Raw genomic sequence first — 22,583 nt, forward strand, 5'->3', positions numbered from 1 at the left:
TGTCACTGCAGCTATGTATATGAGCTGAGACTAGGGCTAGAATCTGGCCCCCAACTTCTATATGCAGTTTCTGTCATTGCCTGCATTGTACATGCACACTACTGATTTCCATGTACAATTCTGGTAATGGCACACTGAACTTGTCTACCTGCCAGGCTCATCTCCAGTGAAGGTAACATCTTCTGAAGTTTAACCCTGATGTTAGAGATGGACCCAAGCTGAAAGGTGCAGATCTGGATTTCAAACACCCCAAACCTCAGGTCTGGGGTTTGATTTGGCCCGTTGCAAAGAGGGGGTCCACTTACAAAAAGTGAATCTGGGCTTGGATTTCAAACACACCCTAAGCTTGGAGGTGTTTGGATCTGGGGTTTTAGCTGACACCCATCTCAAGCTAATATCAGGGTTGCAAAATTTCTGCATAAATGCACTGACTATCTCATATTCAACAAACTGCTGGATAAGGCTCAACTACGTTAATCTGTTATTAGAGGGGTGAGGAATAAGCAGAGCACCATGAGAGTGTCACATATGGTGGTGACTGCTCAATCTCTTCAAAAAAAGGGCTTGGTGAGATCCTGTATGCTCCTGCATGGAAATTACTTAGAAATCAGAGTTCCAATCTACTCCTTCCTGCAAAGGAACCTCACTGAGCTTGCAGGCGACTGTTGAATCTCAAGAGAACAAAGGAAACTTTGTCACCATTTGTAAATTAGCAGTAAAGTGTAGCTCAGTGCAATAGCTTTGTGTGAACTGCACAGTCATCCTTAGTCATGCTGTTTATACTCTTGAGTATGTTGAACATGATAGATTCTGTTGGGGTTAAACATTCCAGAAGGAGCACCTTTTTATCTTCCTCTCCTCAAAACCTTTTGCCAGTCATGCTCATGCATAACAAAATGGCAGGTGACTCTCAGTAAAACATGACAATTGCATTGGGCCGCAAACTTTATTCTAAAATTAGATTTATGACATTTTAATCAACTTCTCTTTCTCGCTAGCAGAAAGCAGTAGTTTTGGTGAACCATTTTCTTCAGAAATAAAGGCGAAAGGGCGTATATTCTCTTCGGATAGCCATAATGTTACTGGAAACCACTAGATGGTGCTCTCACAAGTAGTCTTACAAATTCTGTTTAACCGATTTTATAGGCAGCTAGATCTTGGAGAAATTGTTATTTGTGGTGCAGTTCTTTGGGGAAGCCGATCCTGCTTCTACTAGTAAAGTCTACTTACTCCCTGTGGGCTTGTCTTCGCTGCAAACGTTAGTTCAAGTTAGTACACGTGAGTTAATGCACTCGAGCAGGGCTAGCGCGAGTGCCAAACTTCAGTGCAACACTGAAGTTATGCAGACTGATTTAATTAGCTGCACAGAGGTTGGATTAGCAGGGTGATTGGATTAGCAATTGATGAGTTATTGTAACTCTGGCTACTGCATCCCCACTGCATTACTAGCTTGAGCCTCAGCATCATTTGAGCTTCAATCCACCCCATCCCCACCCCCGACAGTCCAGCTAGCTTGAGTTTAAAGCGCCACTTAACTTGAGTTGAGATTTTTGTGTGTTGATGAGAGTCGAGTTAGGGGTAACACTTGAGTTATAATTCAAACTAACTGTGCTGTGATGGTCCACTCCATGCATCTGAAGAAGTGGGTTTTTTACCCACGAAAGCGTATGCCCAAATAAATCAGTTAGTCTTTAAAGTGCCACCGGACTCCTAATTGTTTTTGTGCTGTGAAGACACACCCTTAGTTTTTCTGACTAGATAATTGTTTAGGTGTAGGACATATCCACACAAACAAAAACATACTGAGTGTCACATTACAGTGACCTGAGGAGTTACAATACCACTATACCTACAGGTTGTTAGATGGCAAATACTGGCAGTGGCAGAGATAGTATCTCTGGATCCTATATCAACACTGCCCATTGCTGTCCAAATGGGTCCTGCAATGGATCTGTATCCGCTTCCAATAACACCGATCTGCATGAGTGAGCATTGTGGGTGTCTCTCTGCAGCAGGCTGCAAAAACTCTGTCTCTCAAAATGGCTTCTTGTCACGGCAGACAGCAGAGTTCTTGGAGAATTAAAGCTGTGCTATCCAGAAAGCAAAACTTTAACAGATACATAACGAAATACACCACATATACTAAATCTGACAGAGCACTGGTTGTATTTCTTTCTGGTGAGGCAATAGCCTCTTTTACCACATCGGCACTGCCCTTGCTGTTTTGTTTCGCCTATCTGCCCTGTGAATACTAGGCCCTGCTAGTATCACCCGACACCCTCCTACCGAGGCCACGTTTCTTGTGCCAACAATTATATCATATTTTTTCCCCAACCCACCTGTATCAGTGACATACTTTTTTAAAATTGAGAACCCACACACTGGTCCCACTGCATTCTAGAGTAGCTAGGGGTTCACATTTGGCAGGGGCTGCAGAGCACCATTGAAAGTGGGTGGGGGGACGGACAGATTTGCCCCGCTTGCCCCCAACCTGGCGCACAGGGTTGCAGCACCACTCAAGTTTGGCTGGGCCAAAAAGTGGTCAGACCATGACCCAGATGGCCCTCCTCAGCGTTGTGGCCTATGACATTTGGCCAGAGACTTTTGGAATCCTGTACTCATGTGCTCCTCGGCTGACTGGTTGACTTCATCACTGATTTGTCCCAGGCTTCCTGAGGGCTGATGCTGCAAAAACCAGCTGTCCCTCCAGCCCTGCCTCCTGACTCATGGAGTCTGATCCCTTGCTTGGGGGAAGTTGGGACAATAGCACATAGATGGCATTTCCCCCAAAGTATTTTGTCCTACCATTGATCCGCCCACTAGATCTGGTTCCGCTCTACTCACTAACCCACTGTATGGATACTAAAGACTGATTCTCCATTGTCTTCCATTGGTGGTATAAGTGCTCAAAGCTCCTGAAAATCAGGCCCTGCATGTTATGTTGTTACTGGTGGGTACATTATGTGCCTTTTTATGTGGGTTTATATTTCTTCTCTCCTCTCTGTTCTGAATAATAATAGAAGAAGAATAAATGAACTGGATGGAAAATTCCAATTATCATTTTATTTTTTTCTAGGGAGTTTTTCAGTATTTTTGTTTTTGTCTGAAATTTCCTGGTTATTTTTCTGCTTTTCAGTGAAAAAACAAAGCTAGAAACTGAAAACTGAAAATGTTTACTGAAAAAAATCATTTTTTAATTTCAATTTTTGTGTGTGTGTGGAAAAATCAGAACATTCCAACCAAAATTTTCTGTGAACATTTTCAGGTTTGTTGAAAAGCCTATTTTGCATAAAAAAAGTCAATGAAAAAATATCAAGCATCTGTAATAATAAATGAAAAATGACCAGCACAATGGACATGAAAGTTTTCAGCTATCCAGAGACTGACCTGGAAAACAATAGTGAGGGAATTAAGGAAGGAAGTATGTTAATGCAGGAAGAGATGATTGCTTCCTATAGGGCATATCAAGGAGCCATAAAGCCAGGGGTCTGTTCCAGCTGTAATTGGTGGAAATGACACAAGGTATAAATGAAGGTGAAGATGGAGGGGATCTAGGATCTGCTTATCACAATATCATCCAGTTTCTTTTCTGGTGTTCTTCAAGCCTATAAGTGCTATGGGAGATAAAAGCAAGTCAGTGCCTATGGTGTACTTAGATTTTTAAAATGCTTACCCTGAGGCCAAGCATGAAAAATAAACTGATTCTTCAGAAGAATTCATTCTGTTATTTCCAAAGGATATGGTATCATTCATGAGCTGTCTAGCTGTGCACAGTTAAATACATGCTACATTTCAACAATGGACAAATTAAATGAAACCTTGGACCTAAACTCCAGATCAAGAGCTAAATTTCATATCTGTTTAGGCCCCGATTCAGCCCAGCACAGGAGTAGTCCTGCTAAGTTCAGCAGGATAGACATACTCAGTACCTTGCTGAATCAGGGCTATAATGGGTAGAACATAAACCCAAGATATGAACACTCCTCAATTTGGGATTTGAAGTCCAGATTGAAGGGGTTTTGGATTCACTGAGTGAAATCCTGGCCTCATTGAAGTCTATGGCAAAACTCCCATTGATTTTAAAGGGGTCGGGACTTGTCCTATTATTTGATTTTGGTTTATTACAGAGATAGGGTGGGTCTGCATCTGGTGCTAGGTCTGGTGCTCAGTATCAGAGCATCTCTAAAATTTACAGTCATCACCATTTCATGAAGGGCTATACATTTACAGCATAAGATATGTAAGTGGGGGAATGGTCCCGCTATTGTGGGGAACTTTCCTGGCTTCTGCACTACCCCAGTGAAGTGGGCTAGCGAAAGGATCCGAGTCCTCGCTCCCACTTCCTTTACCCAGAGGCCTCCCTGCCCTTGAGGACTCCCCTTCCACTCTCCTGTCTGGCAGAGTCCTCGTAAACCCCGACAAGGCTGGGCCCAGGATTCCTGGGGGGCTTGACCCCCAACCCTGCTGTGGTCACCTAGGACAGGGGCTAGGGTGTCCCCACTCCGGGGTACTCTCTTTGCACTGGGCACCTCCCTGACCCACTGATCATTTTATACAATTTAAAGCAAATACAAGTTGTTTAATTAACAATTACTTTTAAAAAAGAATAAGGAAAAATGGGAAAGGTTAAAGGAAAACCCATCACCCTGCTCTGTGGCAGGGAACATCACAAGCGGTGTCTCTGGAACGTCAGGGCAGTTCACAGTCTGTTCCTTGTAGGTCCCGGGCCTCCTTCTCAGGCCCTGGCTGTGCTGCAGAGACGCTGCGGGTTGGACACTTGCTCTGGCGGTGGCCACACGCTCTCAGGCTCTAGGTGGCAGGACTCTTCTTCCCAGCGTCGCCCCCGCCCTGACAGGGTTACGATCCCCCTCCAAGTCTGGCCTGCAGAGCCTCTTGGCTGAGGTATCTCCCTGTGCTGGGCCCACTGCCAGGGTCCCCCTCACTCTCCCCAGCTGCTCACTGCACCCAGCTCCGGACTGCTCCAGCTCCAGCTCCACTCTGCCTCAGCACGGCTGCTGCTGCTGCTCTGCCTCCAGCTCCCTGGGCTGCTTCTCTGGCCTCTCTGGCTCTGGTTGCTACAGCTCTGCCCCCAGGACAGGTCTGCTCTGCAGGCTGCTTCTGTGACTCTGCTCCCAGCTCTGACCTGCTTCCTGGCTGCTTGTCTGGCCCCTCTGGCTCTGGTTGCTGCAGCTCTCCTCCCAGGGCAGGTCTGCTCTCTCTGGGCTGTGCTCTGGCTTTGGGGCTGCAGCTCTGCTCCCAGCAACTTAGCTCGGGCCCCTGCTCTCTCCTTAGCTCGGCCCCACTCTGTCTGACCCAGGCAATTCCAGCTCACACGGAGGACAGGACAGGACCTCCCTGGCCTCCTGACCCTCTGATTAGCCTGCCTGCCCTGTCAATCAGGCTGATCTGGAGCATTGGCCTCTCCCCATTGTTCCTGGGGACTGTCCGTCTCAGGCTCCTGATTTGCCATCGACCTTTCCCCTTTTAGTGCTGGGAGCTAGCCAACCAAAACACCCCCACTGAATGTTAGTAAGGGAGCAACAGTCCCCTTACAGATACATGGGGAGGTAATGGAAGCAAATAATATAAATGAGTTTCAGAGATGCTTCGTTTTATTCCTGGAGAACCCAGGGATTGAGGGGCTTGAAGGAAAAGCAGACAAGGGCATTAGGATCAATTAAACCACAAGGTGTGAGAATGTGGCCCTTCTAAAAAAAAAAAAAGAATAAAGCCCTACAGATACTGGAGAACAAGCGTTTAAATGAATTTCAGAGGTGCTACTGTATAAGCCCGCAGTCCCATATGGAGTTAAACATGATCTTGACTTTATGCACTGCGAAGGTTTCAGAGCTTCAGTTGCACTACACATTTACAACACTTGGCGGTTGCCTGGGCAGTTGCTAGGTCTTCACTAACAACAGGATGTGATGGGGTGTTCACCCCACACCAGCCTAGAAGGGGTTAATGAGGCTGAGGAGAGGCCAATTAACTGGATAGGCCACAGCTGAAGGGAATGAGCTGGCCTAAGTAACCGCTGAATAATGATAGAACCCGGGTGGGAAGAAACAGGCAGGGCTAGGGTAAAGCCAGAGAGCTGGCAGTACAATGGGGCTGCAGTGAGACAGCCTGTAACCAGTCTCTGGAGAGTAGAGAGGGAATGAAGGGAAACAAGAATGGGTAGGGAAAGGCTGATGGGAAAAGGCAGTAAGGTTTAAGATGGTGCAGGCCTTGGCTGCTAAGCAGAGGGTCCCTGAGCTGGAACCTGGAGTAGAGGGTAGGCCTGGGCTCCCCTTACAGCCACTGGGGAAGTGGCACGGTTTGGGCCGTGAAGGGAAGGCAACCATCTTTGAGGAAGGACTTTGATACCCTGGAAGGGGGAAAACATGCAGTCACCTGGAGGACCAAACCATGAAGATTGAGCACTACCCTGAGTCTCAAAGAGAGTGGTGGCAGGGGGTGTGAATGAGCAGCAGAAGGGGGGTGTTGGATCTGGAAGGAGCTAATCCCCAGAGCAGCCAGGAGGAGATGCACTAGTGGTGAGTAGACCCTCTGACACAGGCCTATTGGATCAGTCTTGTAGTGTACATGCTTTAAACATGTCCAGCACTACTGTGTTGTAAGCAGGTCCTGCAGCCTGGTAGCTTTCTGTTATGAAGGTGGGACCTGTGTCTAGATGGGGTCCAACTATGTTATAAAATGGTTTATCGAATCTTGGGAATAGTAGCAGCCTGGACCTCATTGATATTTTAGAGTCTGATGGTGAACCCCTTACTCACATAAATGAGCAGTTACTTGATAGTGCCTCTGGAGCAACAGCTCACCCGTGTGATTAAGGGGTTCACAGCTAGGTCATTAAAAAAGATTTTCCAAGGGCTAGCAGTGCATATAAATGGTGCTGGAATTCTGGTGGTCCTTGTGTCAGACCTAATAGATGCCTTTGTCTCTTCCCCCTCTGGAGGTACACACATGCAGTTGAATAGACTCTGCTGAGTGCCAACATCTTTGGCTTTATTTCAAAAGGTTTCCATTGCTGGAGGCCATCAAAATGTCCCTTCCAGAGACTGCCTAATTTAGATCCTGTTGTTCCTGATCTCTATGCCAGGGAATCAAGATCCATTTAAAATGGACATTTTTTTTTTTGACCGTATAATCAGTCCAAAAGAAAACAATGCTAAATGATAAAAATACATCTTGTTTAAACCAGGACTTATCCAACATTTCCTTTCTTTTCTAAATTAAAGAGACTTAATCAGTTGCTTATTCATGGTCCCTTTGTGAGATTGCCAGCAGTTTTGCTATGCATGTTGATAATCAGTGGTAGGAGATGAGATGTAGATATTTGATGATGTGGATACATGTTCAGGGTTTTTAAATCCATTTTACTATTTTTTCTTGTGGATTCATCATCCCAAGAAATATGTAGAAACTTGTGTAAGCAGTAGCAGCATGAACAGCCTTCAACAAAAGATCCTTTCTGTCTGGCAGAATAATTTAAAAATAGCAATTCTGTCCTAACCCAAATAGCAGTTACGTGTTTCAAGTGTGTGTGTTTTGAAAACAAACTGAAGAAAAGTGAATCACATTGGAATAGCTTCTCAGACACATACTGTTAGCAGATCCCAGAATAGCAGAGTCTGTCATGGGAAAAATTCATTGCTGATGGACAGATAGAGAAGAGAATTGTTTTTGATTTGCATGAGTCACACTTTTTAAAAAAATAATTCTTTAGCTAGTAGTGTCTGCTTTTTTGCTCCCAATCAGCAGAGCAAGGAAAGAGGTGGCTTTTGCAGGAGCAGCCTCTTAAACTCGGATCCAGCAATTTTGTCTATTGCTGTGTCTCCAAATCACAGAATGAAAGGGGCGGGGGGATGGTTTAGTGGCTAGGACACTAGTGTTATTGGGCTAGGAGAGCTGGATTTTTTTTTTTTTTTTTTTTTTTTAGTTCACTGAAAAATGCAAAACATTTTCATTTCAGGTCAACCCAAAACGAATTCCCCTCCCCTCCCCCGCCCCAGGTTTTAGTTCGGTGGCCACTGATCTGAAAAATCAGTTATTTGCACAACTGTACTCCTGAGCTATCCAGATCCTCTAATCTTGACTTTTAAACTTTATCTTGTGTCCTGATATTATTTTTGGAGGATGCCCAAAGGGTGATATTCATTTTTGGAAAACTGTAACAGGACATCTGTTAGTCTGCAATCAGTGAAGGATTTGAAAAGTTTAAGGGGACTGATACAGTATTTTGAAGAAGGTACGTAACCTGATAGATCAATACGTGATTTACAGGGCAAAAAAAGTTCAGTTAAAATGTCTACGTGATGTCTCAGAGCATCTCAAGCAATTGGACTTGATTCTGATCTTGCACCAATGTAACTGAGAAGTAACTCCACTGAAGTCAACAGTTAGATCCATGTAAAACTGGTCTGAGATTAAAATAAAGCTCACAGTGTTTATGGGATGGAGGCATATAACAGCTGACTCTCCTCTATAGCATTTTCAAATGGTAACAACTCTCTTCTGCTAATCCAACTAAAATGGAATCCAAATCCCCAGAGGGACAAACCGGTACATAAATCATCCCACCTTGCACCTTAACCCTCCAGTTGTAGATTTTCAACAGGAGAACAAAGGTCATAAAGGGAATGCAGTCTAACCTGTTTTCGATTATAAAACTGTTGGGGGTCCACTTCTTGCAGTTACACCTGTGCAACCCTATTGACTTCGGTAGGTGATAAACACCAGTATAAGAAGCTAGCTAGTCAGATAATTGGGCCTGTAATACATTTGACAGGTCAGATTCAAAAGCTGTTTTTGTTTTCTGTTTTTCCTGCTGAAATTTATTATCCTTCTCAATGTAAGAAGAAACTGGCTGTTCACAAAATGTCCCTGGCTACAAAAACACACCCACTGATGTTCTTCCACGATCAAGCTGCTGTTCCCCTAGTTTCTGTGTTCATTCTTTTGACAGCTGACATTTAAAAGTGAATAATCTGAATCGCCGTTTTAATGAAAAGTTATTGTCATTGTTATGCTGAAAGGGAAATGAAAACTTCCTGTCTCAGCCAGGAGCACTTCCTGGTAGCACAAATACCAGTGACAAAACAGCAGCCTTCCCATTGTGTGGACAAGCAGGGGGAAACAATGCAAGGCTTCTCAGGAGGCCAACTCCTTGTGGTTCATTGGGGAAAGGGACTATTGTGGGCTAGATTCTCAGGTGGTGTAATTCAGTGTGATGCCATTGATTCAGTGGAGTTACTCCAGTTTCCATCAGTTGAAGATCTGGGCCGACAGGTGTAAATCCTCAGAAGTGCTTGCACTGAGGACCTTTTGTTATAAATATTTCCATTATAAAGTGATCTGTTGACAGCAAACATTAAGCTCAATCTGTTTGCGCTAAAATAATAGGCTCAAAATCAAGGCTGAGGGAGAGAAATGTAGCGGCATGGGTTGGAAGGCTCAGAGTACAACCACTGCAGCGCATAGGTGCTGGAACTAAGGGTGTGGGGGGATACTGCAGCACCCCCTGACTTGGAGTGGTTTCCATTGTATACAGGGTTTACAGTTTGGTTCAATGGCTCTCAACACCCTTACTATGCAGATAGTTCCAGCATCCCTGCTGAAGCAGTCACACAGCTGGGAAGGAGGTGCATCTGAGCGAAATATACCGTAGAGCACCTTCCATTCTGAAGGATCTGCAAGCGCTTTTAGTTACTCATGCTCCGTGCAAAGGTGGCTGTGACTGGGGTGGAATGCAGCAGCCATTCTGACCAGCATCCCTGCACAACAGCATTTACAAGTGGAAGTGAAGAATAACTTCTCCAGTTAAAACCACAAGAGAAATTATAGGTAGAAGGAATGTAATTACCCAAGCTGAAACTGGGCCAGGACTCTGGGGCTCTCACTCCTACGCTTGTGGCAAGGGCAATGGGATCTTTAGTGACCACAAGCAGTCAGGGCTTTAGTACGATGTCTTATTTGAAAAGCAGAAGGATCTGCTTTCATTAACACTCTACCTTTTCGATTGACCTTATGCTATGCCACTTATTGTCATGTATGCTGGAGGACTTCTCATTATTTTCAGTCATCAGAAAAGTCCCATGTGATTTGTTTTGTTAAAAGTTTGTTGTACAGCTATTTTGAATTCTTTGCAGTCCAAACGTGTAAGTGTTGAATACATACCTGTGTAACCGTCCATGCAACCATGTTGTCATTAGAGCTAGTTGAAAACTTCCCAACAGAATGTTTTCCAATGGAAAAAGCCATTCCATTGATATGGAAACTTTCCAAGGGAATATGGTGGTGGTGGTTTTTTTTTTTTTTTTTGGTCAAAATTTTGTTTTTCGTCTCAAAATGACTTTTTGTTTCTAAACTTGCGTAAATTTTATATTATAAAAAATATTAAAGTCCAAAACAAAATGCTTCAACTTTATGAAAATGGAGCGTTCTGTGGGAACAAGAGAACCGCTTGGGCACTAGGGATTACGGAGTGTCTTGGCTAGTGTGTGTTTGCTAGAGAACCCTGGCAGATTCCTTAGCTACAGCATTGAGGCTTGTAGGTGTCTGTGCCCTGCTATGTAAAGCAGGTGCTGAAGTGTATGGGAACATAGTGCAAGCCACTTCTGGAGCCTGTAAGAATAAAAATCTGTAGGCTTCATCCATTGCCTGTGTATTTTATGCATGGCTGGAGTTGTGTGTCACTCACTAACAACCCTACAAGGTTCCCTTGAGAGATGAGCGCTAGGCCACTGATTGAGAAATAAGGATGGAATGTGGTGTTAGCTAGGGGGATGGGTTGGATTTAGGGAAAGGAAACTTCTTAGTCATCCTGTTTGTGCTTAACTATCCCAAGGTATGTCTTGCATTCCCCTACCCCACTCAGAATGTAAAGCTGGCTTGTTTTAAGTATTAGGAAGTATGGAAAGCTAATTCCCTTTTAACTTAACGTATTTCCTAGTCACACACTCTTCCTCTCCCTCCCCCCCGCCCCAGAACACAGATGGCTTATTTTGGCTGCTGTTTCTATTTGCTTTTTTCCAGCATCACTGCCTTTCTTTGACCTATTTTCCATCACCACCTCCTTCTCTTCTGAGTCATATGTTGACATAACTCTGTGCTAGCCATGGTTATTATGGAGGGACACTGAGTACAGGTACAGGGAGACTTTTTCCCAACCTCACCACAAGCACTTACCAAAATTACCCTAAACTTCCCTATCTGTTCAAGGTTAAGTACTTACTAGCTTAGATCCTCAATTGGTGTCAACTGACATAGCGCCATTCACTGGTTTACCCCAGATGACGTCTGGCTCATATTTACCACTATGGACTGACAGTAGAGCAGTGATGTGATGTTTTGTTTTGTTTTTCCAGCGAGGGGCTCCTTTTCTCTTTCCTGACCTCTTCTCACCCCTTCTTCGTGAAGGTTGGCTTTAAAATTTGCAGGCTCAGGTTTAGAAAGGTTTGTTGGGGGGCAGAGGCAATTGCAACACATTCTCATGACATTGCAATGTTTGAATCTTCACATTAGCAGGTTGCATCAGTTCATGTGGGGGTGTGATGGCTGCATTGTGTCGGGCATACAGAGTTGTCATGTATTGACTTGGGGCCTGTCTTTCTTTGACCGTGTGTGGTCATTTACACTTGTGCAGTGAGGGCAAAAAGTGTGAAATGCTCCCGTAGGGTAAGAGTAGAGAATTCTGATGTGGTTGTAATTTAAATCCAGTTGGCACAGCTGAAAGAGATGGTGCAAGGTAGTGGAGACTTCGACCCTTAGCTACATCTACGCTTGGAGCCCGGGCTGTGATTGCTCTGTAATACTCTGCCCTCCCTAGTTAAAAAACAAAACAAAACAATACACACCCATCAGGGTGGCCAGCAACCACGCCCTGATTCTTGGATCTGACTGCTTTTGAAATTCATTTCTCTGCTGCTACAGGAATATGAGTGTGTGAAGCCAACCATGCTGCTTGTTGTACCAGTTGCTCGCTTCTTGCCTGCTACCATGGTTATATTATCCTACCATGTGACATCACTGGTGATATACTGAACTGGTGGGTTTATAAGGAGAAGTTCACAACCATCTCAAACGTCTCGTTATTTAATAAACTGTTGCTTCCTTTAAAATGAATGCAATCAAAGAAAGCAGTTCTTAGTTATTTCCTTTCCCTAAGACAATAGAGGATAGTGTGGCCTCGTGGCTAGGGCAATGAAGCAGGAGAGCTGGGATCTATTCCTGGCTTTGCCACTGACCTGCTGTGTTGCTTCACCTCTGTCTTCCCTCCCACCCTCTGTCTTGTCTCTTTAGGCTGTAAGTTCTTTGGGACAGGGACTGTCTTATTCTGTGTTTTATGCAGCACCTAGCACAGTGGGCCTATTAGTGCTACCATAACATCATAATAGTTCTGAGTGCTGTATCTAAATTAGTACCCAATAAAATATGTGGGCAGGGCAGATTCATTAGAGTTAGCAATATAGGACCTTATGCAAAAACTGTATTTAATTTGGGTAATGCATTTCTAATCAAGCGTTTCCAAACTAGCATTGTCCCAGAGGCACTTCTGGCATCACATTCTGATTTTTCTCCTCATTGCTCTGTTTTCTGTGCTGTGGCTTAGTGCTCTTATTTTTGCTAGCCTTCAATCTGTTCAAATTCCAGAGCCCAGTGCACTGTGAACAGGGTTTGTGACTCAGCAGTAGAAGGATGAATATTGCAAACATGAATTTTTGAATACACCTGAATGGGATCTTTCCCAATAGAAAATGCTGACTCGCCATTTTCCAGAAAATGCTGACTCGCCATTTTCCAGAAAAGTTTCAGTTTTGACAAACTGTCGCTGAAAAGCTGGCAGGCTGCTATAGAGCCCAGGTCGCCCCTCAGTCATGGTAGCTGCCTGCTCTGTTTCATTTTTGAAAAATCGTGTGAAAAATTTTGATGTTTCCAAAATCACTTTTGGAATTTCCTTGGTGCAGGAAATGTTTTTAAATGGTTAGGTTTTGGTCCTACCTAATGTATTTGGAACAAAACCTTTCTGGAAATGGCATTTCTGTTCTATGGGAAATTCTGGCAAGTTTTGACCTGCTCTACTTTGTGACCGTTTGTTCAGCTAAAATGCAGAACTTTGTTTCCACAAACTTCATGACCCCTCTTCCCCCCCCCCCCCCAACATTTGTTCAAGTACACTTTCATCAAAACCTTCCTAGAAAGGAGAAAAGTGTCACAAATATTTATGGATTTCCCCAGGAGACACTTGCGTGGACACTTTAGCAGTCTCCTAGTGCACAAAGAGTTTCCAATCATTTAGCAGAAGCAATACAAATATAGTCTAGTAAGTCTGGTGACCATATACACAGAACACACAGTGTGGTAAGCAGTAGCTGTGAGATGGAATTCACCCCATGCAGAGGGCCAGCACAACCTGTATTCACCACCAAAGATTCACTTAAACTCTCAGAAGAGGGGTGTTGTGTTGGAAGTGGGTGGAATCCCTTTTCTGGTACCCTGCAAGAGGGCTTAAATGTGACTTCAGTGATACTTGCAAATGTAATCCCTGGCTAACCCATTCTGAAATATGGTGATGTTGACACTGTATTGAAGGATCTATATTAACAAGAAATTCAAAAATGCTTTTATCAAGAGTCAATCAACACCTAAAAGCAAAAAAGGGGTGTTGTAGTATTGAAAACAGGAAGTGACTCAAGAGCAAGGGGGAAGGAAAGAATTCCAGAGACATGGAGCCCCACACAGCACTGAAACAGCAACCCCCAACTGCAGTGCATAGCAGGCAGAGGGGAGGAAGGAATTAGAGAAATAAAGTCAGTGGCTAAGGGCATAGGTTAATGAGGGCAGAAGTAACATAGAGGATCTTCAAAACCAGGAGAGTAACTGAATTGGATTAAGTGATAGACAGGAGTCTGAAGCCAGTAAACATTTCTGAGAATGGGTGGAATTTGTTCCCACTTCCTCCAATAAGAGTCATCTGGTTGTAGATTTGCAAACCTCATGAGATTTAGGGAGCTAGGGTTTGGGAAGCTTATAAAAGAGCATATCACACGAGACGTGACACGAACAGAGTAAGCATTTAAAAAGAAACAGGGTCAAGATAGGGACAAAGTCTGGCCATGTTCCAGAGGTAGAGATGGGAAGACTTGCCGACACACACATTGTGAGAAGAAAAAGATATTGCAGGGCGAAGAATGACTCTGATTTCTGACCCTGTGAGTGAAGTTGAGATCTTGGTTAAGGAAAATGAGAGCAAAGTTAGAGGCCTAAAACAAAGAGGACCATTTACCTAAGAGGATTTCAGTCTTCTAAGCCTCCATTGGAAGGAATTTATGATGCAGTAGGGAGCTTGTATTGTACAAAAAGTTGTAAGGTGCTCAGGTACCATGCAGATAGCATGAGATAGATGCTTAGACAACTGATAGTTAATGCAAACAGGTATGCAGGCGATAAATGGTTCAGAGAGCATGTCGAGCGATGTAGAGTTGGATATCATTCTCAGTGAAGGGATGTTCACAGATGAAGGTAGTAATGACACATCCCAGAGAATACGGAAGGAAAAGAGTAGGAAAGATGGACCGGATATATCTCACTAATCTGTGCCCTGCCATTGGAGGGGGCCTCAGGTACTGGTGCACCTCAGTTCCTATTCTTCTCTCCCTGTGGCACACAATAGTTTAGTCTCCTGAAGGCTGTAATACTTTTATCTGATTCTGGTTGTTGCTTGGTGTGGCGGTGGTTGGGTGGTGGTCAGTGATCTGTGATGGACAGAAGGTCAGACTAAATGATATGGTGGTGCTTTCTGGCCTTAAACTCTGAGTCAGACAGGTAGATTGCAAAGCTATGGAACAATAGGTTGTTTCAGAACTCAAGAAATAAACATGAATCTGAACTAGATGTGAACTTGAGAACCTTAATTTAAAACATAATAAAATATATCCTCATAGCATTAGGAATCTAATTTATAGCTCATGAAGCAAGGAATATTTGTTTTAATTTAGTGATTATGCTTTTTCAGTGTTCATTGTACTTAATGTATTAAATTTTCCTTATTACTTCAGCTCTTTTCCATGTTCTCTTTGTTCCCCCCAACCCCATATTTTAGTGGCTTAAAAGGTGCACTATTAATGTTATGAAACATAATAAATGTAATCTTTGAGGCGGTCTGATTAAGGTCTTCTCTGAGAAGAAATCTGCTCTCAACTTCTGGTCTGCTTTGAGCCATGCCAGACTGGGATTAGCAATACAGCCATTGCAAGCATTCAAAAACCATGAGACTGGCTTAAAAAAAATCATGAGACTTTAAATATGAGGTTTGAGTTCTTTTGATTTGTGGCCTTTGAATTTTTAGGGTGCTCTGAGGTCATTGGTGCTTTTCTGACAACTATGAGGGCTAGCAGCTTACCTTTTTTTTTTTTATAAAAGATGAGACTCTCGTGCAACCCCATGACTCCAGGAGCTGGGGATTTAAGAAAAAACCCCACCAAAATTATGAAATGTGATAAATTGCAAGAGCTGGCAACACAGCTTTGAGTTGCCATGTGTTTCAAAATGGAAGGTCCTCTTTTTCTTAGTTTTCATCAGTGTGTTTGAAAGATGGACAAAAATAAGATTGAACACTCAATAGCTGAAGAATTGGTCTGAGTAATGAAATCTGGGCCATGTGCACACTATTTACTATAATAGTAACAGAATCTCACAATTCTGAGATGAAAGGGCCCCATTAGCTCCTTGGGGGTTACAAGTCTATTTTCTGGGCCTACTCAGTGCAGAATGCTTCCACAGAGGGCATTTTCTAGTGCTTTATCTAGCTTTCACTCTGTCTGGGCCAGATCCTCTTCTGGTGTAAATCACCACAGCTCCACTGAAGTAAAAAGATAAAGGCCTTGGAAGTCAATGGAGCTGCACTAATTTATAGATGGTGGTTTTATAGAAGGGCCTTTTGAATGAGGTGCCTCAATACTGCCCCTCATTGGGGATGGGTTATTATCAAAACAATGTAAAATAATCCACAGCAAAAAATCCCAAACGTGTAGTCCATTTCTCAACCCATTGCAAGTAGTCATTACAATCTCAAGACATCATATCCCTTGACACCCCACATTCCATGCTCCAGCACCTCAGGCCACACCTGGTCTCTGTCCTCTTCTGTCCCTCTGGTCCTAGACAGCCACCCAGCCCTTCCAACTCAGGGTTCCTCTTCCCAGCAGGAATCTCCTGTGACACTTCCACAGTGATGCAAGGGCATGAGTACCAACCTCGGGGCAGAGGTTGGTTAAAAGCCAGAGCACAAACCCCAAATTGGTTGTGAATTGTGAACTTGGATTTTACCAACCAACTGCACCAAGTGCAAACTCCTCAGGCACTCTAACACCCTTAACATGCAGTCACCGACAGTCCCCTTGGGTACTCTGGTCTGTCGTGCCACCCAGATGACTGGATCTTGGTGATAGGTGGGCCTTACACCAAGAATCACAGCAATATTCAGGTTACTCCTAATCCTGAAAGGCCAGTCACTTACGCCAGGTCAATTGCATTTTAGGTCTCACACCAAAGACAACACGTGTAGCCAATCCTGTAGTAAACTATTTAATAGGAAAAAGAAATTAGAGTTAATGACAAGGTTAAAGCAAGCAAACACTAACACAAATGAGTTAGTCTTAGGTTTCAAAAGGTAATACGGGCTTCTATAATCAGCAAGATCTCTTTGTCCTTCAGGGCTAACACAGGCTAAAAGCAGCTCGGGAATCTCTTGCTTATGCCTAGAAACAACTTGCCATTCCGGAGTCCAACCAGCATGGAGAACCTTACTTTGGTTTGTGGGTTTTATCTGCTTCTTGCTACGTGCTCTGAGCTGAATACTCAGTTGATGGGAGGAGTCCACTTGCATTACTCATCTTCACGGGGAAAACGGAACAACAATAAGAGTTTTTAGTCCCCTTGGTTTTTCAGTCCAGATGTAGGGAGTTTCCAGTTGTAAGGTCCAACCCTAGCCCATCTGGTATTGATGGGTCTCCTCCTTTGGGAGGGGCATAACAATTTCTAGAGAAGAGCAGCTCTTCACACTAACATCCCTCTCCTGTATGGCGATTCATACAATCAGAGAGACTCCCAATACAACTGCTCAAATATTTCATTACAACACAGATCTTACAAGAAAGACTAATGCATGTAGCAACTCATAAGTACTCGATAGTCTAAATACTAAACACTTTCTTCTAACTGCAGTTTTATCGATACTAACCCACAAGTGAGCCAGACCAATTCCAGTTGAGACATGGGAACCTTGGTATAAGCTGGCACCTGGTCTTCTAGCATCACACCCTCCGCCTCTTCCCTGGAGGCATCTTTACCAGGGGAGCATCTCTCACCCCTCAACCCTCTTCCTGTTCTCCTGGGCCCAGTTCTCCAGCCCTGGAGATGTCAGCAGGTAAGACCCCTCTGCTGATCCCTTGCTGTCAGCCACTTGCAGCCCTCCCTCTCTGGTTTGGGGAGGTCAGCCAGCAAACCCCTCCTGCTGCTCTTCTGCCTTCAGCCTTCTCCCAAGAACCACCTGCAGGTTGACAGTTCTAATCTCCTGCTCTTCTCCTCCCTTCAGGCCTCTCCTTCACCAGGTCTCTCCCGATGCCTCTTTTAAGCCCAAATTGAAAACAGCAGATGAGGCACAGGTGCACTGGCCCTTCTCCCTCTTAAAGGGCAAGCATCACCCTGTGACGTCTAAGTAGAAATCCATGCAATCCTTTATTGTTGTGCTTGTTCAGATCACTTCCTGTCTCTTGGGGCCACCTTAACATCTCACCACCTGCTGTAGCCTGTAGATGTCCCCATTTACAGTATAAGTCTGGACAGCCCCCATCCTCCAGGGAAACACATGAAGACAAATTTTAATTGATATACACCAGGGGTCGGCAACGTTCGGCACACGGCTCGCCAGGATAAGCACCCTAGCGGGCCGGGCCAGTTTTATTTACCTGCTGGTTCGGCCGATCGCGGCCCCCACTGGCCGCGGTTCGCCATCCCGGGCCAATGGGGGCGGCGGGAAGCGGCGCGGGCGAGTGATGTGCTGGCCGCGGCTTCCCGCCGCCCCCATTGGCCCGGGACGGCGAACCGCGGCCAGTGGGGGCCACGATCAGCCGAACCTGCCGCGTCAGCAGGTAAATAAAACTGGCCCGGCCCGCTAGGGTGCTTACCCTGGCGAGCCGCGTGCCGAACGTTGCCGACCCCTGATATACACCAAAGGTTCCTATCAAACTCATATCAATGAGACAATGGTGGAACCCTGTGTGAAAAAGGTGGGCGGAAGTTTATGCCTGAATTCTTTGTCACTGGTAACAGAGCCCAACTTCGCGTGTGCACCATTACAGGCAGGAACTAACGCAGAACCTTGTGATGTTAGGTCCCTCTGAGGCTATTGTAGTGTTATAATCTAAGAGCCCCAGCGCTGCTGGAAGGTAGACTGAGGTACCAGACGCAAGTGAAGATGCGCAAACAAAGAGCATTAATCCTATGCCTGGGCTGGTCCCTTTTTTTAACCAATTGTGGCCTTGACAGATTAAAAAAAATTCAGACCTTTAAGGGAAAATCAGAACCCAAATAGACTAAAACCAAAATAAAAAAGGCAGTTTTGCAATATTGCCAACACCAAGCCTTTGAAAAGCATGAGTCGGACCCCCAAGGTCATGATATTGTCTTAACAATCGTGAGGGGTTTTTTTTTTTTTTTTTAAACAAATAAATAAACTCTGGCCTCTTTCTGTTTCTGGGTTCTGAGCCTTTAGCATAGGCTAAGGTTCATGTTCTCAAGCTTTTCTCTACGACGGTGAGGACTAGAAACTTGCATTCTGTTTTAAATGAAGGCTGAGGGTCTCATCCAATCTGATTCTGGCAGCTGGAGCTTTAAGGAAAACACCAATTATTGGAATTGTCGTGATAACATGATGAGATTTTTTATTTTTTTTTACAGCACTGGTGTTCTACCCCAGATGGTGCTCTGTCAGCAACACTAGCATCATGGCATGTGCACTCGGCGTGATAAGCGTTGCAGAAAAGGCTCCAGAGGGTCTGTCCATAACCCAGGACCTGAGATTTTGTTAATTATAATGAAGGGTGACTAACTGTGGTGCCACTCAATGGCAAATGTCTCTTTGTAAGATAAACTTCTAATCTCTTCCATGGTGTCTTAGTAAAACAATACCAAAAAGGGGGCTGCAGGCAGGCTTGGAGTAGCTGTGAGAAAATTAATGGCTTAGAACACCTATTTTTCATGCAGTTGCCTCATGGGCCAAGTCAATGACTGGTGTAAATTGCCATACTTCTATTGAAGTCAAAGTAACTCTGCTGAGTTACACCCCAGCTGAGTCTCTGGCCCATGCCTTAGTTTTCCCTCTGAAGGGTTTTGTTTGCTTCGGAAGCAATAATACTGTGGTTCCTCAGAAGCACCATTTCAAGAACACCCTTTATCTGCTCTGGCAAGTGATAGCTCTGCCAGCCACATAGCTATCTAACTGTCTGCACTCTCAGCTTGGCTATTACTAGAACATCATCTCTTCCTTTGACTACAGACGCAATGTTCAGCACTTTAATCTCCCTGATCATTGATGCTGGAAGGCAGGCAACCACCTGGGATCAAATTCAGCCCTGGTCCTAACAATTCTTTGTGTTCAAATGTTCCCATTTTACAGATAGTCATTCTCTGTCTCAGTTCCCTAAGTAAGCTGCCCAAGGTCACAGAGGAAGTGTGTAGTAGAGCAAGGACTTGAATCTAGGTCTCTAGGTTAGGGCCATAGACAGAGCAGCAGCCTTCCACTATGTGAACCATATGATCGTCATTCTACACTGCTTGCTAGGTTCATCTGGGTATATCTCACCATTGCAGAGGCCTCAGGCAGTGGATGCACCTTGGTCCGTCTTGTTCTAACTGTGGCACACAATAGCTTACTCCCCAGAGGGCTGTAATATTGTAACCTACTCCAGGTTACTGAGCTCAATACAGGGGTAATCGGGTGGGGGTGAATGGCCTGTGATGTGCAGGAGGTCAGACTAGGTGATCTGGTGGTCCCTTCTGGCCTTAAACTTGATGACATTGAAGCCAATGGAAATCAATGGCAAAACTTCAATAGAGGCAGACTCCAAACCTTAGAGTAATAGTTCTCCTGGATACTTTTAATCAATATAGACATTTCCTTGTCATACTTTTCCCCATGGAATTCCCTCTTCTAGCTTCATCTGGAGCTCATGCATCTATGTTCTCTGTAATGAAAACTCCAGCAGCAGGACTTTTATTCTCCTTTGTAAATGAATGACTTCAGTTTCCAAACAATCATTTAATTTAGTCACACCCTTCCTGCACATGGACAAACATTTAAAATTAGATCAAAACAGGCCCATGCTGAGGTATGCCGCTGGGTGAGTAGGAGAAATGCTGGTGCTCCTTAAGAGTTGGATAGAAATAACAAGGTAGTTGGGTAAATATAATCCTTGAATTGGCCAAAAGAAGTATTATTTCAAACTGAGAGCCCCTTCCTGTTATGATTGCTTAGCTGTAAGCACCAGTCCAGTGTGAGCTTACTAGGCGAGTAGTGATTCCAGCTGCCTGTCTGGAGACATACTAATGGGAGAAGGAATACAAGGGGTTTCTCCCCAGTGCACCACCAGGATGCCACTTGTGCCCCCTCAGGTTGACCCATTCGCTGTCCTGGCAGTGCTTTCCAAGGTGTGTTCAGCTGGGGTGGAGATAAGGTCAGGAGCTTGCCTTCTTGCCCACCTGCAAGCACCTGAATGTAGACAAGGGGTGCAATGCAGGCAGCATCTTTCTGAAGCAGGCTTAATGGGTGCTGTTCAGTACTCTCCGTTGTGAGCCCTGAGGCATTCCACCTGTCCTGAGCTGCAGTGTGCCAGGGAGCACCTCTGTTTGTCCCTGCATCTTTGCCTGATCACAGCCTCTCATGGGAGCAAGGGTATGATTTGGCCATACAGGACTCCCCTTTCCTGAAGAGAAATGGGTATGAAATAAGCTACTGAAGTATTTGTCTGCATGCAGATATGAATGTGGTCATGTTTTATATATTGGGACAGATCCTTGGCCCTACTCCAGTTGTTTTCCACTACTCCAACACAAAGCAGCCCTAAAGCCAGCTTAATCTGCTCCTTGAAGATTCCCTCTGCATCGGGAAAGCCAGAGATGATGTACAGCAGCAGCTCCTACACCAAACTCTAGTGGCGTTGTGGCCGGAGGAAAGCAGGGATGGCTGGAGTGTTCCTGCCTCCTATTGATCTCTGGCTTCTGGACTGGCCCTTGTAGCAACGGACAGCACGTGTAAATTAGAGCAGCCCTGTAGCTTTTCTAACTTATACCAGTGTCGGATTCAAAGGTCAGACAGCTCCAAGATAAGGGGTGCAGGGAGCTGGCTCGCAGCCACTTCTGCATTCCCCTTTGGAGTTGCGCTGAGCCTGTGTATTTTTGTTCTTAATGGTAAATGGATTTATTCAGATGATACAACTTATTTATCCTGGCAGAGGTTTTGTCTGTTGCACTATGACTCAATGTGTGATGACAACAGTCTAAATGTGTGCAGCAGGTAATACCGTAGCTGTGGTCCTTCATGTTTTTCTTCCAGTTCACAAAGTTATACAGGAAGGACCACTAATACCAGCACTGATATACAAATGAGTCAATGAGAAGCAGACAGCACAGGGGAAGCAGAGTGTATACTGATGGGCATTTTGAAATGCCCCTGTGTTTTGTCTAGAGGAACAAATCAAAGACTTTTAAAAGGCAGAGGCTTAGTGGCTTCCACTAATGCCGTCAGGATGGTGAACAAATGGACTGATACTGAAGTTTTCAGTACTTAAAGAATCAGCCTCACATGCTGCATTGCCTAAAGTACCAAACACTGACTTCATTTCCTGTGTCCTGAAGGGAATTCACTGACTCACCCGGGATATTTATGGCCTCTGTCCTTGGGATAGCACATCAGTGATGCTGTGACTTACGCTCCCCAGAGCCAGACTCTCACAGTGGTTTCATTTTCTGTACCACTCAGCTGGCTAGCATTAGAGCTGGCTGAAAAATGTCTGACTTTTGACCAAAAATGGCCTTTAAGAAAAAAAAGTCATCAAAAAACTAGAAAATTTTGAACAAAAAGCACAATGCTGTGGTGGTGGTGTTGTTTTTTACCAAAACATGGACATTCAGAAGCTGAGTAGTACAAAGTGAATGGAGCAGATGAGAGAATCTGGCCCAGAATGTTCACCCTCTTTGTTTCTTTTCAGAGTATCCCAAACTTAACATTACTGTAACACGTTTTTGGAAAAACTAAAAGGTTTCATTGAGAAACTGGAAATTCTCCATGAAACATGTTTGACACTTCACAGAAAACACTTAATATTTTCCACACAGCTCTAGTTAGGGGTAGCTAACCAGCGCAGTTCAGGATTTTCCTTCTTTGTCCTGCATGTTACAGTACCTCAGCCTGACACAAAGAATATCCTGTTTATAAATCTTTACTGGCTGAGTAGATAGCAGCTGTAAGCAGTTAAGTGTTAGATTCTTTCACAGCTGCCTTTCCCCCTTACACACCCATGCAC

The sequence above is a fragment of the Emys orbicularis genome, chromosome 11, assembly GCF_028017835.1.
Source record: "Emys orbicularis isolate rEmyOrb1 chromosome 11, rEmyOrb1.hap1, whole genome shotgun sequence".
In the NCBI taxonomy this organism is placed as follows: domain Eukaryota; kingdom Metazoa; phylum Chordata; order Testudines; family Emydidae; genus Emys; species Emys orbicularis.